Consider the following 16,894-nt stretch of genomic DNA (forward strand, 5'->3'; position numbering starts at 1 on the left):
TCCAGCACTTTCTGTTCTTGTTTCATATTTCCAGCATCCACCGTTCTCTGTTTTGACCCGGTGTCAGTGCAGCTTTGAAACTGTAGGTTGTTAAGAAGCTTTCAGTTAACCTGATGGGAGGGTAATTGCTATCTGAAGTGCTTCTTTGGCTGATGTGTCATTTCTGTTTGAATTTAACCAACAGGGCAGCTTTGAGTTATCCTTGAGTGTGATTTCAATTTATAGCTTTTTAGAAGAGATAATCTGATGTGGCGATAATTGCAGCTTTTCAAGCATCCATGCTCGTTTCTGTACCTTTTTCAAATTAAAGGTTTATTGAACAACATGTGGTTTTGTTCACAGTCCTACATCATAGTGTATTTTCTTAATGCACAGTGCTTTGAGGTCTTTGAGGTCTTGTACTGTAACCCTTCAACTGCTGGTTGAACACAAGGTTTCAAGCTTGTGAATTTTGCAACTTTTCAAATGCAATATCTTGATATCAAAATGAACGCTGATATGGAGAAGACAGTCACCAGAATATTGCCTGAACTGGACTGATTCAGCTGGGAAGAGAGACTAGATAGGCTGGGGTTGTTTTCCTTAAAACTGAAAAAGCTGAGGGGAGAATCTGATTCAGGTATACAAAGTTCTGGGACGACAGTAACAGAATAGATAGGGAGATCCCTTTCCCCTTTGTATAGGGCTCAATAACCAGGGGACCTAATATTAAGGTAAGGAGCAGGAAGTTTAGGGGAGATTAGGCGAAAATTATTTTCTCTCAGAGGGTTGAGGGTATCTGGAACTCACTACCTAAAGGGGTGGTAGTTTTTGTCCTCTGAGCCAGAGGCCTTGGTTCAAGTCCCACTTGCTTTAGTTGCATTTAATAACATCTTTCAACAGGTTGATTAATGTATTTTAAAATAATTGTGTTTGGTACTTTATCAGAAAGGTTTCATAAAGTGCCACTTGTATTTGATTTGCTTATATTTAGCAAGTTTGTCCAGTAATTGTTGATTCAATTTATCCACTACATTGACTGGGCTTAAATTACACTGGAAAATGTCAGTCCGCAGTCATTAACTCAAATGGGGGAATCATCTTCACAATATCACTACAATCAGTGACTAGGCAAAATCCTTCCGATTTTAACTGTCAACGTCATTTTGAACCATCTCTACACATAATGTAAACAATGAATAAATGCCCATTAAAGTGGTTTTCAGTTCATGTCAGTCTAAAGCACCAAGAACTCCCTTGTTATATTTATACAGTTTATTACATGTTCTTATATTTGGAGTTTATGGCCAAGCCATAGCCCATGTCTTTAGCGTCAGAGGTGGAAGATGTGTAAAACATATCGGTGGGCAAGCTTACCATCTCCCTGTCTACCCCCAAGGTGGTCCCTGTGGTAAGTGGAGATGAGCAAGGTGGCAACTAGGCAAGTACTCTGATTCTAACTGAGACACTTTCATGGCCAGGCAGTGCTCAGCTAAGGCCCTCAATCTATTTCTAGTGCCATGATCTGCCAAGCGGTGGCAGGTTGGGGACATTCAGAAGGCAGTTGAAAACTCTGAAGGAAGAAAGGAAATTTCATAGAGTAGCAAAGAGGCCTTTCAGCCCATCAAATCTCTACTGACAAAAACTACTCTAAGTCTCTACGTGCCCTACTTTCTAGCACTTGGCTCATGGCCTTAAATGTTATGATATTTCAAGTGCTCGTTCACTTACTTTATCAATGTTGTGAGGTTTCTCATTTCAAGTAACCTCCCAGGCAGTGCATTCCGAACTCCCCTCAATCACAGGGCGTTGCTTTGTCCTCATGTCTCCTCTACACCATTTGCCTTTCAACTTGAAATTTATACCACCTTCTTATTGACAACCCTTCAGCTACCTCTTCTCTGGATTAAAATCTTTAGCAGATGTTCAGCCCAACCAACATTTCTTTGGAAGACACAAAGCTTTTTTCTTCAAATAATATGACTCACTTTTCCTTTCACTTCTGGTAAACCTAAATACCAGAGCTCACCACTAATACAGTAGGGAAGGAGGGATCCCATCCAGACTGAGACACAGCCCAAGGGAATATGTATCTGGATCAGTGGTGCTGGACGAGCACAGCAGTTCAGGCAGCATCCAAAGTGCAGCGGAATATGTAGTTTGGGGACTTTGGAGGCAACATTGGAATTCAATGCAGAAAGTAAGATGTGCTTTGGGCTTGCAAGTTGATTTTTTAAACAGGATAAATTGAAGCTCAGGGTCAGGAGCTCAGCACAGAAGAATGATATCACAGGTAAACCGTAAGTTCATTACTTGGTGATAGCAATTATAGGTTATTTTCAGATCGAAGGTATATAGGGGAAATATTTATAAGCTACAAACTAAAAGACCAGTATGATTTTAAAAAGAATCAAATTAAGAATGAAGTAATTAAAATAAAGATGTCGGTCCAGTTGGCGTGTTACAAATGCATGATGTGAGAGCTACTGAACCTCATTGTGGTTCATAGTGACCAGATCTGTAACAAGAGTTGGTTGTTTGAGGAACTCTGGCTCAGAGTTGATGAGTTGAAGTCTGAGTTTCTAATACTGCAACTAATCAGGGAGGGGGAGAGTTACCTGGACGCTGTGTTTCAGGAGGCAATCCCACCCCTTAGATTTAACTACCTCTAATTCAGTCAGTGGTCAGGGATAGGAGGGTATGTTTTTGAGTGAGACAGGTAGAGAGATCCAGGGGTGGTGCTGAAGTAGCCTCAACCCTTGAGCTTGTCTAACAGTTTCGAGATTCTTGCTCCCTGTGTGGGTGAGAGTGGGGGCTGTAAGGAGGATGAGCAAATTGACCATAGCATTGCGGTATAGGCAGCCATTCAAGAGGGAGGAGAAAAGAGAAAAGTAGTTGTAATCAGGGATAGTATAGTCAGAGAATAGATGCTGTCCTCAGTGGTCAGGATCAAGAGTCATAGAATAAAATTTAATCCCTACATTGCGCACAGAGGCCATTTGGCCTATCAAGTTGACACTGACCCACTGGTCCCCAACCCTATAAACTAATATTTCTCATGGCTAATTCACCTAACCTGCACATGTGGGAGGAAGCCAGAATAAACTCCAAACAAAACAGCTACCCAAGGGTGGGATTGAACCGAGGCCCCTGGCATTGTGAGGCAGCAGTGCCAACCACTGTGCCACACCCCGATTGAAAGAGGAAAAGCAGCCACAATATAAAGAATGTAGAGTCCCAAAGGCTGTGTTGTCTGCCTGGTGCCCAGGTTCAGGGGTTCTTATCTGGCCTGCAGAAGGACGTAGAATGGAGAGGAAAGATCTAGTTGTCATGGTTCAGAAAAGTACCAACACTATAGATAGAAAGAGAAACGATGTTCTGCTGAGGGAATATGAGCATTGAGAGGCTGAACTGAAAAGTAGAGCAAAAAGTTAATAATCTCTGGATTACTACCTAAGCCAAGAGCAAATTAGCTCAGGATCAGCAAGATTAAAGAGATAAACATGTGGCTCCCAGGTTGATGTGGATTTCAACTGTGGAACATTAGCACCAATGTTGGGGAAGGACTGAGCTGTTCCAGTGGGACCTGTCCACGTGAATCAGACTAGAACCAGAGTCCTGGTGAATCACATAACTTGAGCTGCCGATAGAACTTTAAACTAAATGGTTGGGCAGGAGGTTCAGTTGTTTGGAAAGTTATGGTAAAAGTTAAAAGTGGGGGAGGGCTCAGCAGAGATTATTAAAATTTCCAGAACAAGTCATATGGATAGCAAGTATGGAAAAGATCAAGAATCTAACTTCAGGCACTGCAGAGAAGTGGACAACTATGAGAAGGAGGGCAGTCAACGCAAGTTAGAGGGTAAATGAATATGGATGTATATGGATCAAGGTGAATGAGCTTGTAGCACAGATTGAAATTGGCAAGTACAATGTTGTGGGTATGACGGAGACTTGGCTCTAAGGGATTTGGGGCTGGGAACTAAATTTCCAAGGATTTGTACCCTATAGAAAGGATAAGCAGATGGGCGGAGAGTGCAAGGTTTCCTCTTTAGTAAAAAATATCAGACAGGTGCTATGGCAATAGTCATGGGGCACTTGTATACAGGTGGAGAAAGAGAGGACTGCTGATGCTGGAGATCAGAGCTGAAAATGTGTTGCTGGAAAAGCGCAGCAGGTCAGACAGCATCCAAGGAACAGGAGAATCAACGTTTCGGGCATAAGCCCTTCTTCGGGAATGAAGAAGGGCTTATGCCCGAAACATCGATTCTCCTGTTCCTTGGATGCTGCCTGATCTGCTGCGCTTTTCCAGCAACACATTTTCAACTTGTATACAGGTGGACTAGGAAAATTAGGTTGGTATCAAGTCTCAAGAAAAGGAATTTTTGCAGTATCTATGAGATTTTCTTTGGAGCAGCTTGAGGTAGAGTCCTGTAGGGATCAGGCAATTCTGGATTTGGTGATGTGCAGTTGATTTGATTAGGGAATTTAACGTGAAGGAAGCCTTAGGGAGCAGTAACCCTATTATGATAAACATCACCCTGCACTTTGAGTCGGAGAAGCTGGAATCAGATGTATCAGTATTACAATAGAGTAAATGTAGTGACAAAGACATGAGGGAGGAGCTGGCCAGAGTTGATTGGAAGGGGAGTCCAGCAGGGAAGATAGTGGAGCAACAATGGCAGGAGTTTCTGGAGGAATTCAAGAGGCACAGGAGAAATTCATGCCAAGGAAGAAAAAACATGCTAATGGGAGGGTGAGGCACCCATGGCTGACAACAATCTGATGAAGGAGCGGCGCTCCGAAAGCTAGTGCTTCCAACTAAACCTGTTGGACTATAACCTGGTGTTGTGGGATTTTTAACTTTGGCTGATAAAGGAAGTCAGGGACAGCATAAAAGCAAAAGAAAAAGTATACAATCTGATGAATATTCTGGGGAGGCTAGAGGATTGGGAAGTCTTTAAAAACCAGAAGAGGGTAATGAAAAAAGGAATAAGAAGTGAGAAAATGAAACACGAGAGAATGCTAGCTAGTAATATAAAGGAACATTGCAAGAAAGTTTTTAGAAGTCTAAAAGGGAAGAGGAATGCAAGAGTGGACACTGCACCATTGGAAGATGAGGCTGGAGGTGTAGCAATGGGGTGCAAAGAAATAGCAGAGGAATCGAATTGGTACTTCACATCTGTCTTCACAGTGGAAGACAATGACACCATACCAGAGCGTCAAAGATTCAGACAGCAAAGGTGAGTGTAGTGGCCATCGTGAGGGCGAGTGTTCTGGGGCAGCTGAAAGTGAATAACTAACCCAGACCAGATGAACTACAGTCCAAAGATCTGAAGGAGATAGCTGAAGAGATTTTGAAGGCATTGGTGGTTATCTTTCAGGAATCACTGGAGTCCAAGCGGACTGGAAAATGGGTAATATAACTCCCCTGTTTAAGAAAGGAGAGAGGCAGAAGACAGGAAACTATAGGCAGATTAGCTTGCTCTTGGTCGTTGGTAGGATTTTAGAGTCCATTATTAAGAATGGGATTGAGGAGTGTTTGGAAATACATGGTAGAATAGGGCTGAGTCAGTATGGCTTTGTCAAGGGGAAGTCATGCTTGACAAATCCGTTTAGAATTGTTTGAGGAGGTAATGAGCAAGTTAGACAAAGGAGAGCCAGTTGACAAGGTGCAGTACAGGGGGCTGCAATGGTGGTAGGGCTAAGGTACAGGCTCAGACAGAGGATTGGCCGACTGGCAGAAAGCAAAGTGTAGGGATAATAAGGTTAAAAGAGCACAAAATTCTTAAGGGGTATAACCCAATAGGGTGTTTCCACTGACTAGGGGACTAGAACCAAACTACGCAGTCTCAGAATGGAGGCCATTTAAGGCTAAGATGAGGAGGATATATTTCCATTCAGACGGCTGTGAGAATCTTTAAAATTGTCTACTCTATTGAGCTATGACAACTGAATCATTTCCTAAATTCAAGATAGAAATTGATACTAAAGGCATCAAGGATAGAGGAATAGAGAGGGAAAATGGCGTTGATGTACATCAGCCATGGTCTAGAACTGTGGAACTGGATTGAGGGGCTGAATGGACCACTTCTGTTCCTGCATTCCTAGGAAGGGAACTTGCTTCTAATGCAGCCTCTATTATTCAATTACACTCCTGATTTCAAATGCAAAAATGAATGTAATGGCCACGGAATGCATTAACGTCCTATTTACCATTTCTCATATAACAAGAATATAATGGTCAATTTGTCCTTAAATTGCTCTGGTAACGTTAAAATAAGAGAAGCTAATGTATTATACAACTTTAGCAAAGAAAAATGAATCAAAAAGAAGCTTGTGAATGCTTGTTACTTGGGTGAAGGAATGAAATATTGTGCTTAAAATGAATGTTTCCATGCTGTGCATTAGCAGTTTGCCCAGGGCACCTGGCTCATCCACTCCTAATGAGCAGTCAGGGAAACAATGCAGACTCCTCTACCCACCTCCTTCATGTACATTGTTATGACCTTGAGGTGTGAGTCATTTCCCGGTTGGATTCATTTTTTAAAAAAATTCTCTTGTTTTCTCTTAAGGTTTTGGGAATTAAGTATATTTTCTCAGCAATACCTTGCCAGATTATTTACCTCACACAGAAAAAAGATGAAGTGGGCTCTTATTACTGTTCTCAGATATTTGAGAATATAAATGAGTTCCAGAGAAAAGTGTATGCCCTTCAGAAGAAAAGAAGGCTTTCTGGTGAGAAACTAAGTAAGACGGGTCAAACAATTGACAGGTATAGGCTTTTTGAAGCTAATGGTGTTACACGGTTGCTTAAGGTCTTTTGCTATGACTTGAGTCTAATATTTCTAGGCTTTTTGTAACTGTGTTTGTAAAATTTTGCATGGTTGCTTTTTTATTCAGTTCGAAATTCACAAAATTATCATGCATGCCAATAATTCTTTGTCCTTTGTTTCTGAATTCTTTATCACTATTGCGCAGAGTAGATTTGTTAAAAAGGTGTTCTGGTTTTGAAAATTGTTCTGTACAGCTCAGTTACTCTATAATTGATGTGGAAATCCCTTGGAGTAGTTACCTTTGAGGTGTCGCAGTCCTGTTGCTTGAAGCGCTTTGAATAAAAGCTAGCATTCTCTGTAATCGCTGCTCCTCACAATAATGAGAGCAAACCAGAGACGTATGTTTGAAGCAAGGATAAATATTGACATTAATCACTTTTTTAGTGTCTTCAGCCTATAATTTACCTTCACGGTTCAAAGATCATTGTGCCATAATTCATTGATTCATTATGTTTGACTGCTACAGATCAAGTGAAATGAAGTGGTAATGAATGACAAGGTGCACAGTGAGATTAGGTTAGGTGACAATTATTCTATTAACTGCAATTTAAAGACATTGTCAACTGGTAATGCACAGATGTTCGATGTGTTGGCACTAGAGTAATATTTTATTTCAGTTATAAACTTTATTATTGTATTGCATTCAAGTTGTTTAAAAAATCATCAGCTTTATGAGGTTTTGGTAGTGTTTTTACATCAATATTGCAGGTTTAAAAGCTTGCACAGTTCATAGACTCCCTGCAGCGTGGAAGCAGAGCATTCAGCCTATCAAGTCCACGCCAACCCTTCAAAGAGCATCCCATCCAAATCCCCCCCTCATCCCATCCCTTTAAGCCTGCATTCCCCCCTGGCTAACCCACCTATCCCTGGACAATTTAGAATGGCCAATCCACCTAACCTGAACATCATTGAACCACAGGGGAAATTGGAGCACCAGAGGAGAGCCAAACAGACACAGGGAGAACATGCAAACTCTGCATAAGCCGTCACCCAAGGGTGGAACTGAACCCAGCCTCCCCGGTGCTGTGAGGCAGCAGTGGTAACCACTGAGCCACCGTGCTGTCACCCCTGTTAGGGGAGGTGATGGCCTGGTAGTATTACCACTGGACTATTAATCCAGAGAGCCATATGTAACAGGTGCATAGTATGTACCTGGTTGCAAAGGTTCAAATCCTGCCATGACAGATGGTGGAATTTGAATTCAATAACAATTTGGAATTAAGCGTCTCATGGCAAACATGAAACTGCTGTTCATTGTTGTGTAAAAACCCATCTGGTTCACTAATGTTCTTTAGGGAGGGAAACTGCTATCTTGGTCTACATGTGACTCCAGACCAATGTGATTGACTCTTGATTGCCCTCTGGGCAATTAGGAATGGACAATAAGTGAAGGGAACAGGCAATGTCCATATCCTGTGACTGACGTTTTAAAAAGCTGACAGCAAAATTAGATGAATTTGGAAGTGACAGATGTGCTTGTTCCTGCCAGGTGTCAATAAAGCACACAGCGAAGGACATGCAATCTTGCAGCTGCAATCAATTTCATTGAACACTTTTCATTTGTGTGTGAAGTTATGGCAGTTTGGAACAAATAAAAAGCAGCTTTAAAATTAAGTGCATTTGGAGGTTCTGCTTATTGATGGTGGGAGCCTGTTTTAATATGAAACCCTAGTGGGAAACATCTTTGTGCTGCCGTTCAGATTCACACTTTAAAACTTGTAGATAATTGACTGAATTATGGAAAAAAGTATTGGGGCCCTGTTACTATAAAGAATGAAATGGCTTTGTGTGTTTTAATCATTGATCAGACCAATACTGATTTTATATTGTTCACCTTGTAGCAAAGTAATAACTCCAGCATGCATTTTTGCACTACATGGTGAGGGAGGGTTCAAATTAGTATGTGTTACACACAATCTTTTTCAGATGGAGAGCAGGCAAAAGGTATTAAACACAGCAGTGAGACAGACTTAATCCAATCTGTAAAGGAGTTGCTCCCACTGCTTGCACCTGGAATGTAGGTATTTTTGTTCAGATGCATCAGATGGATTCTAAGAACACATGTTCTGCCCTTTAAATGTGTAAATTAGAATGAGAAGCCCATTAAAGAAGTCTGAGAGCAATAGGTGGGGAATGTGTAAGACTCAGGCATCTCGAGCTACCCTTGTGGCTGCCAACTTCAGGAAAACAGACCAAAATATTAACTTTGTTTAAAAATCCCCACCTGCAAAATTGCCACCATGGGATCAACCTTGAGTATTGCTGATGCTGGGGCAGGGAGGAAGTGAGGACTGCAGATGATAGAGATCAGAGTCGAAGAGCGTGATGCTGGAAAAGCATAGCAGTGCAGGTAGCATCCGAGGAGCAGGAGAGTCGGCGTTTTGGGCATAAGCTCTTCAGTCTGAAACGTGGACTCTCCTGCTCCTTGGATGCTGCCTGACCGGCTGTGCTTTTCCAGCACCAAACATCTGAATGCTGGAGGAGGCTGTAACCAATACAGGTGCCTTGCATGACACCTGAAGTCCAAACTCCCTGGTCCTCAGGTGTCCCTCAGTTAATTAATGAAGCTTGATGTTAGATGGAGTCTACTCTGGAAAATAGACCTAAACTGACCACTATCATATATAGTCATATCCTATACTTAGTCCTATAAGGGGACAAACATTAACTAAACGGCACTACAAGTTAGAAGGATCTCCTAAATCTCATTTCTCAATGGGGTTCCTTCGAGGTATGCTAGGTCCCTAACTAACATATTTGAGAATTTTAATGTCTGTGATAGATACCTTTTCAGCCTTTACAGACAAAGGATCTTGAGAATGTAATGCCCGCATTCATTGCATGCTGCCCATTTCATCGCCAAGTGCACTTTGTGTACGTTTACACCTGAAAATGGTTGGAGTGCAGAACCATTTCTGATCCTGCATCTTAAGCAATAAAATTGTTCATCTTGATAGGAAGAAGATAAAAGAAACATATCATCTTTAATGGTGCAAGATGGTGCTCTGAGAGGTGGAATTATTTGGGTGTCCTAGGGCAAGAATTACAAAGAAAAAATGTTGTGATTTATTGTGAATGGAATTGAATGCAAAAGTCAGGAAGTTATGCTACATTTATCAAGGGCACTGGAGAGACCACATCTGGAGAGACTGCAGTACACAGTGCTTTTAGTTTTTTCTTGATATGATGTTGAGTGACTCCACTTGTTTGAAGACAACTATCTGCGATGCTGGGGTCCTCAGGAGGAGGCTGAGATGGATATTCTCCTTGACTCTCAGCTTGCTGACTTGGCACCACATGCACAAACATTCACTCCATCCACTACTGGCCCTCATTAGCACAGTATGTACCATCTCCAAGATGCACTGCAGTAACTCCCTGAGGTTCGTCATTGCCCCTAGAAGGAGAAGGGCACCAGACATATGGGAGCTCTACCACTTGCATGTTCGTCTCAAAGTGACGCGTCATCCTGACTTGGAATTACATGACAGTTCCTTTCCTGCTGGCTACGATTCCTGGAATACCCTCCCTCGCAGCCCTGATCCCTCAATGATTCCAGAAGGCAGTCTACCATCAACCTCCCCAAGAAGTGACAGATGGACAATGATTACTGACCTAGCCAGCGATGTCCACATCCCTTGAATAGTAAAGATCTTCATAGCTCAAGACTCCAGTTGTAAAGCAGACCACTCGTACTCAATGCCTGGAAAGATTGAGCAGTTTTGGGGATGTGAAACACATCCTCAGGTTGAGCACAATTACACTATGAACACAAGGACTCCAGAATGCGGAGCATCAGCAGGCCATTCATCCCTTGGAGCCTGCTCTGCTACGTTTCTTTTTCACTTGGCTGACAGCTAATGTGATTGCGGCATCAACTCCACTTTCGTGCCTGCTACCTTCCCAACCCCCCCCCCCCCCCCACCATAACTTATGAATTATTCATTGAACAAAACCCTATCTCAGCCTTGAATCTCATCAATGAACCACCCTCCACTGCTTTCTGGTGAGGAGAATTCCATAGACTAATGACTGTCTGAGAGAAAAAGATGAATCTCCTCAGCTTAGCTTTAAATCGGAGATTTCTAAAGTGTGTTCCCATTAATTGTAGACCTCCCCAAGAAAGCATTCTTTCTGTAACCATCCTGTCAAATTCCTTTAAAGTCATAGAGACCATAAGACATAAGTGACCATAAGAGAGGGAGCTGAAAAAAGCAGCCCATTCAGCCCACTGAATCTGCGCTGCCATACATTGCTGACCTGATAATCCTCAACTCCTCTTTCCTGCCTTTTCACCATACACCTTGATTCCTTCACTATATTTCAATAAGATTGTGTCTTATTCTTCCAAACTCTAATGTGGACATAAAAGAGATGCTGTACATTTAACAAATGCACACTCTTGAAGCAGGTCTTTCAATCCTCCAGCCTATTTACGCAAAATCCAACTACCCTGGATGTCTTTGAGGTATAAGTCATGAGAACACTAACTTATTAAATGTGTACTCCTGAAAAAAAATCCATTTAACTGTCGCAAACAGCTCTGCATCATTTCACCTTGAAAGTGCCTCACAGTCTCCAAAACAACCTTTCAAATAGTGCATCACATCAACCTTATGTTTTGATGGAATAAATCAATCTTCAGATGCTCTGTGAAGTTATGCACGTAATTTGTTGAGAAGGATAACGTTAACTATATTTTCTGGTGCGTGCCCTCAGCAATGACACCCACAAGCTCACAAGTCATGCAGTTCACCTGTGGGTGTTTTTGTCTTTTTCCTGTAATTACTCTGTTATAGATCTTCTTCCATCAGAGCAGCCGTTAGATTATCATAAGTTTCCTTACAAAATATCATGCTGCTGTGGTGCAAGTAATTGCAAACATTCTTCAGGGTATAGATTTATACCTCACTCTTGTATAAATATAATGCCCATGTGATTAATAAAACTGATGGGATTTCATTACAACACAATTATTCATCAATCTTTGTTTTTAAATGGAAGGGATGATTTATAATGTAACAGATTTCTCTGGGTACTAACATGAGTCATTCATATCTTAATTTTACGAATACCATGCTTTTCCTGACACACTTACAAATTGTCCAAGTCTGAACTTTTAAAAGCTTAAGACATGGTATGCTGTAAGATTCATTTGACTATTTTGCTTGATTTACCTTTGCAAAACAATGTTGCTCACAAAATAAAATAGTTTTAGCTGTGGCTGAACTGATTCAATTTCATTTTTGACACTCATCTGTGCTACTCTACAACATTTTGATAAAATTCTAACTACATAAGTAGGGAATGAAGGTTAAAAGCAATGAAAAAAATGATGGATGCTAGAGGTTTTTGAAATGAAAACAAAAAAATGCTAGAAAAGCTCAGTAGGTCTGGTGACACCGGTGGAGAGAGAAATTGAGTTAGCGTTTCAAGTCCAATATGACTATTCTTTGGAATTGAACGGCGAGGTGGAAATGTTGTAGGTTAAATGATATTGATGAGGGAAGAGTGGACACGTGAGACAGAGGGCAGGTTAGGGAAAGGTCCAGGGACAAACACAGAATGCGGAGAATCTCAGCAGGTCTGAAGAAATCATACCATACTCAAAACATTAACTCTATAAACCACTGTGTAATGTCATGAAATCATTAAATGCACACAAATGCCTTTCTGTTAATTTTATAGAGTCATTTTTAAGAAGATGTTGTGAAACATGAAAGGGTTCAGAAAAAAATTACAAGGATGTTGCCAGGGTTGAAGGGTTTGAGCTATAGAGAGATGCTGAACAGACTGGGGGTCATTTTCCTTGGAGCGTTAGAGGCTGAGGGGTGACCTTATAAAATCATGAGGGACCTGGATAGGATAAATAGACAAGGTATTTTCCCTGGGGTGGAGGAGACAAGAACTAGAGGGCATAGGTTTAACATGAGAGGAGAAGATATAAAAGAGACCTGAGGGGCAACTGAATCACACAGAGGGTGGTACATATTTGGAATGAGCTGCCAGAGGAAGTGATGGAGGCTGGTACAGTTGCAACATTTGAATAGGAAGATTTTGGAGGGACATGGGCTGGGTGCCATCAGGTGGGACTGGATTGGGGTGGGGGGGCGGTTCTGGGATCACATATAGGCCAGATCCGGTGAGGATGAGACAAAAAATAAATGCAGATGCTGGAATCCAAGGTAGACAAGCAGGCGGCTGGAAGAACACAGCCAGCCAGGCAGCATCAGGAGGTGGAGGAGTCAATGTTTTGGGTGTAACCCTTCTTCAGATCCTGATGCTGCCTGGCTTGCTGTGTTCTTCCAACCTACTGCCTGTCTACCCTAGACCAAGTGAGGATGACAGATTCTCTAAAGGACATTAGTAAACCAGGTGGTATTTCCTCACAATTGTTAACAGTTCTATGCTTATCTTTTATTGAATTCAAATTCCACATTCTGGTGGAATCCCATGGTGGGTTCAGCCTCCCCTGAAGAAAACAATAAAATGCATATTAATCACATTTAGGTCAACCTTTGGTAGAGGAAGAAGTAGCATTTTATTTTGGAATAGAATATTTCCAGTTTCAAAAGAAGTAGAACATGTTGCCTCAAAAAATATGTTATTTTTGCTAATTAAAAATATTTATGTTATAACAGTGTAAAACAAATCTGGTTCAGTTGAGGGAAAGCTTGGTGGATCACAATGGTATTGTAGTAAGAGATCAAATTGACACCTAGGTGAATGAACATTAACAGGCTTTATTAAACATAACTTTATACAAGAGATGGTGACTGAGGACATTTCTGAAACTGTATAGTTTCAGCTTCCAGCTCGTGATGACCTGAGGTCACTATGGTAGCTATTTTTGGAGTAAAACTAAACTTCACCCCACAGATACAGGGGGACTTAGGCCAGCAAGGCATTACAAAAAATACCTAAAGTGAAAAAGGCTGTGAAAACAGTTGTGGAATATTTAGTTTCATGACAATTATGGGCATCCTACCTCTGGCAAGATTATTTAAACTTCAAGAAATTTCAGTACGTGTTTACCAGAATGACACCTGGACTCTCAGAGTTAAATTACAAGAAGTGATCATACAAGCTAAGTTTGTGTTCCTTGCAATGTTGAATGTTTGATTTTAATTGAAGTTTTCGAGATTACCTTAGAAACACTTAGGGTAATACAGTACTTGTACCAATTGGGAATCTCGGATTCAAAGGCACAATCAAAAATATTTTGAATTCACTAAACACAATTGCGTAGTGCAATTTTGATATTCTTTTATACAAATGGCAATGGATGCTAAATTGATTTGAAATTGACAGCTTTTTCCTCATTAGATTTATTAAGGAGATATGGGACTTTTGTGGAATAGACCACAGATAAGCCATGTTCTAATTACATGCCCAGTAATGTATTAGTTATGTTACAGGGCTAATAATCCAGAGACCTCAAATAATGTTCCAGGTATGAGAGTTCAAATCCCATCACAGCAGCCAGTGAATTTTAATTCAACATTTAAATAAGCCTTTGAGGGCTGTTATCAGCAATGATGACTACCTTGTTATAAGATCCCATCTGCTCCACTCATGACCATGAATACCTACATTTCCTCCAAGCTTACCTGGCTTCAACTATATGTAACTTCAAACTCACAGAAATGTAGTTGCCCTCTGAAAAGGCCTCGATTGTATCAAATAGCTGCACTTCGATTAACAATGAATTAAGAAAGTGATTCACCACAATCCTGTATTCCAACTTTTTTGTTGTAATCATTCAAGATGGTTATTGGTGGGCCACCATTTTTGGCCAGTCCAAATATCCCTCGAGATGGTAATGGTGAGCTGCCTTCTTGAACTGCTTATTCTTGGGCTTTTATTCAAGGCATGTTTATTATAATTTCATTTTACATTTCATTTCCTAAATTATAACCATATAAAACTTTCCACACTGTCCTGGAAGCATCAACACTGTTTAAAGATCAAGATGGGCAACCGATGTTGATAAGGGTGGAGTGGGATGTGAGAAAGAGGTTAATGCTTGAGCAGATTATCACTTGCAATGGATTTAATTCCATCAGTGGTCACTGTGTCAGTTATGGCTAATCCAATGATGGCAAGAGTCATCCACTATTGGCTGGGGACATGTCATAGCAACATGGGAACTGGAGTCGGGCATTAATCCCTTCCAGCCTGCTCCGCCATTCAATGAGATCATGGCCGACCTGTGACCTAACTCCATATGCTGCCTTGGACATATGCCTTGTTACTCTTGCTTAATAAAAAAATTATCTATCTCAAATTTAATTTGAACACTTGAATTAATACTGATCGCTGTTTGAGAACAATTCCAAACCTCCACTACTCTCTGCATGTAGACGTACTTTCTAACATCTCTCTTGAATAGCCTGGCCTGAATTCTTAGACTATGCCTCATGGTTCTAGATTCTTCAGCCCATGGAAATAGTTTGTCTTCATCTACTCTGTCTTTCCCAGTTAATTTCCTGAAGACTTTGATTAAATTAGCCTTTAACCTTCTAAATGGTAAAGAAAAAAGGCTTAATATGTCTACTGTCTCTTCATGACTTAACTCCTGAAGTCCAGGTATCATCTTTTTGCACAATCTGTAATCTCATGGCCTGGCATATCTTTCCTGACCATCAAGGCAGGGGATCAACCTGCCTTGTAGGAGGGCATGCCAGAAGCAGCACCAGGCATCCTTGAAGATGAGGAGTCAATCTGGTGAAGCCACGAAGCATGACTACTTGCATGCCAAACAGCATAAGCAGCAAGTAATAGATTGAACTAAACAAACCCAGACCAGCAGATCAGATTTAAGCTCTGTAGTCCTGTCACATCTAGTTGTGAATGGTGGTGGACAATTGATCAAATCACGAGAGGAGGAGGCTCCACTAATATCCCAAATCTTGATGGAAGAGCCCAACACTTCAGTGCAAAAGATAAGGCTGAAGCTCTCACAGCAATCTTCAGCCAGAAGTGCTGAGTGAATGATCCATTTTGGCCTCTTACAGTGGTTCCCAGTATTACAGATGCAGCCAATTCAATTCACTCCACATGATTTTTATTGGTAGAGGAATTGAGTTCCGGAGTCCTGAGGTCGTGTTGCAGTTGTATAAGACTCTGGTGCGGCCGCATCTGGAGTATTGTGTGCAGTTTTGGTCGCCATACTACAGGAAGGATGTGGAGGCACTGGAACGGGTGCAGAGGAGGTTTACCAGGATGTTGCCTGGTATGGTAGGAAAAGCGTACGAGGAAAGGCTGAGGCACTTGGGGCTGTTTTCATTGGAGAAAAGAAGGTTTGGGGTGACTTGATAGAGGTGTACAAGATGATTAGGGGTTTAGATAGGGTTGACCATGAGAACTTTTTTCCACATATGCAGTCAAACATTAGTGGGCGGCATGGTGGCACAGTGGTTAGCACTGCTGCCTCACAGCGCCTGAGACCCAGGTTCAATTCCCGACTCAGGCGACTGACTGTGTGGAGTTTGCACGTTCTCCCCGTGTCTGCGTGGGTTTCCTCCCGGTGCTCCGGTTTCCTCCAACAGTCCAAAGATGTGTGGGTCAGGTGAATTGGCCATGCTAAATTGCCTGTAGTGTTAGGTAAGGGGTAAATGTAGGGGTATGGGTGGGTTGCGCTTCGGCGGGTCGGTGTGGACTTGTTGGGCCGAAGGGCCTGTTTCCACACTGTAAGTAATCTAATCTAATTACGAGAGGGCATAGCTTTAAATTAAGGGGTGGTAGGTATAGGACTGATGTTAGGGGTAGATTCTTTACTCAGCGAGTCGTGAGTTCATGGAATGCCCTGCCAGTAACAGTGGTGGACTCTCCCTCTTTATGGGCATTTAAACGGGCATTGGATAGGCATATGGAGGATAGTGGGCTAGTGTAGGTTAGGTGGGCTTGGATCAGTGCAACATCGAGGGCCGAAGGGCCTGTACTGCACTGTATTTTTCTATGTTCTATGCTCTATGTTCAATGATATTAAGAAATGGTTGGAGGCATTGGACACTGCTAAGACTATAGGACCTGATAAGATTTCAGCAACTGTATTGAAGATCTGTCCTCCAGAACATGTC

The sequence above is a fragment of the Hemiscyllium ocellatum genome, chromosome 18 (assembly GCF_020745735.1).
Source record: "Hemiscyllium ocellatum isolate sHemOce1 chromosome 18, sHemOce1.pat.X.cur, whole genome shotgun sequence".
NCBI lineage: Eukaryota > Metazoa > Chordata > Chondrichthyes > Orectolobiformes > Hemiscylliidae > Hemiscyllium > Hemiscyllium ocellatum.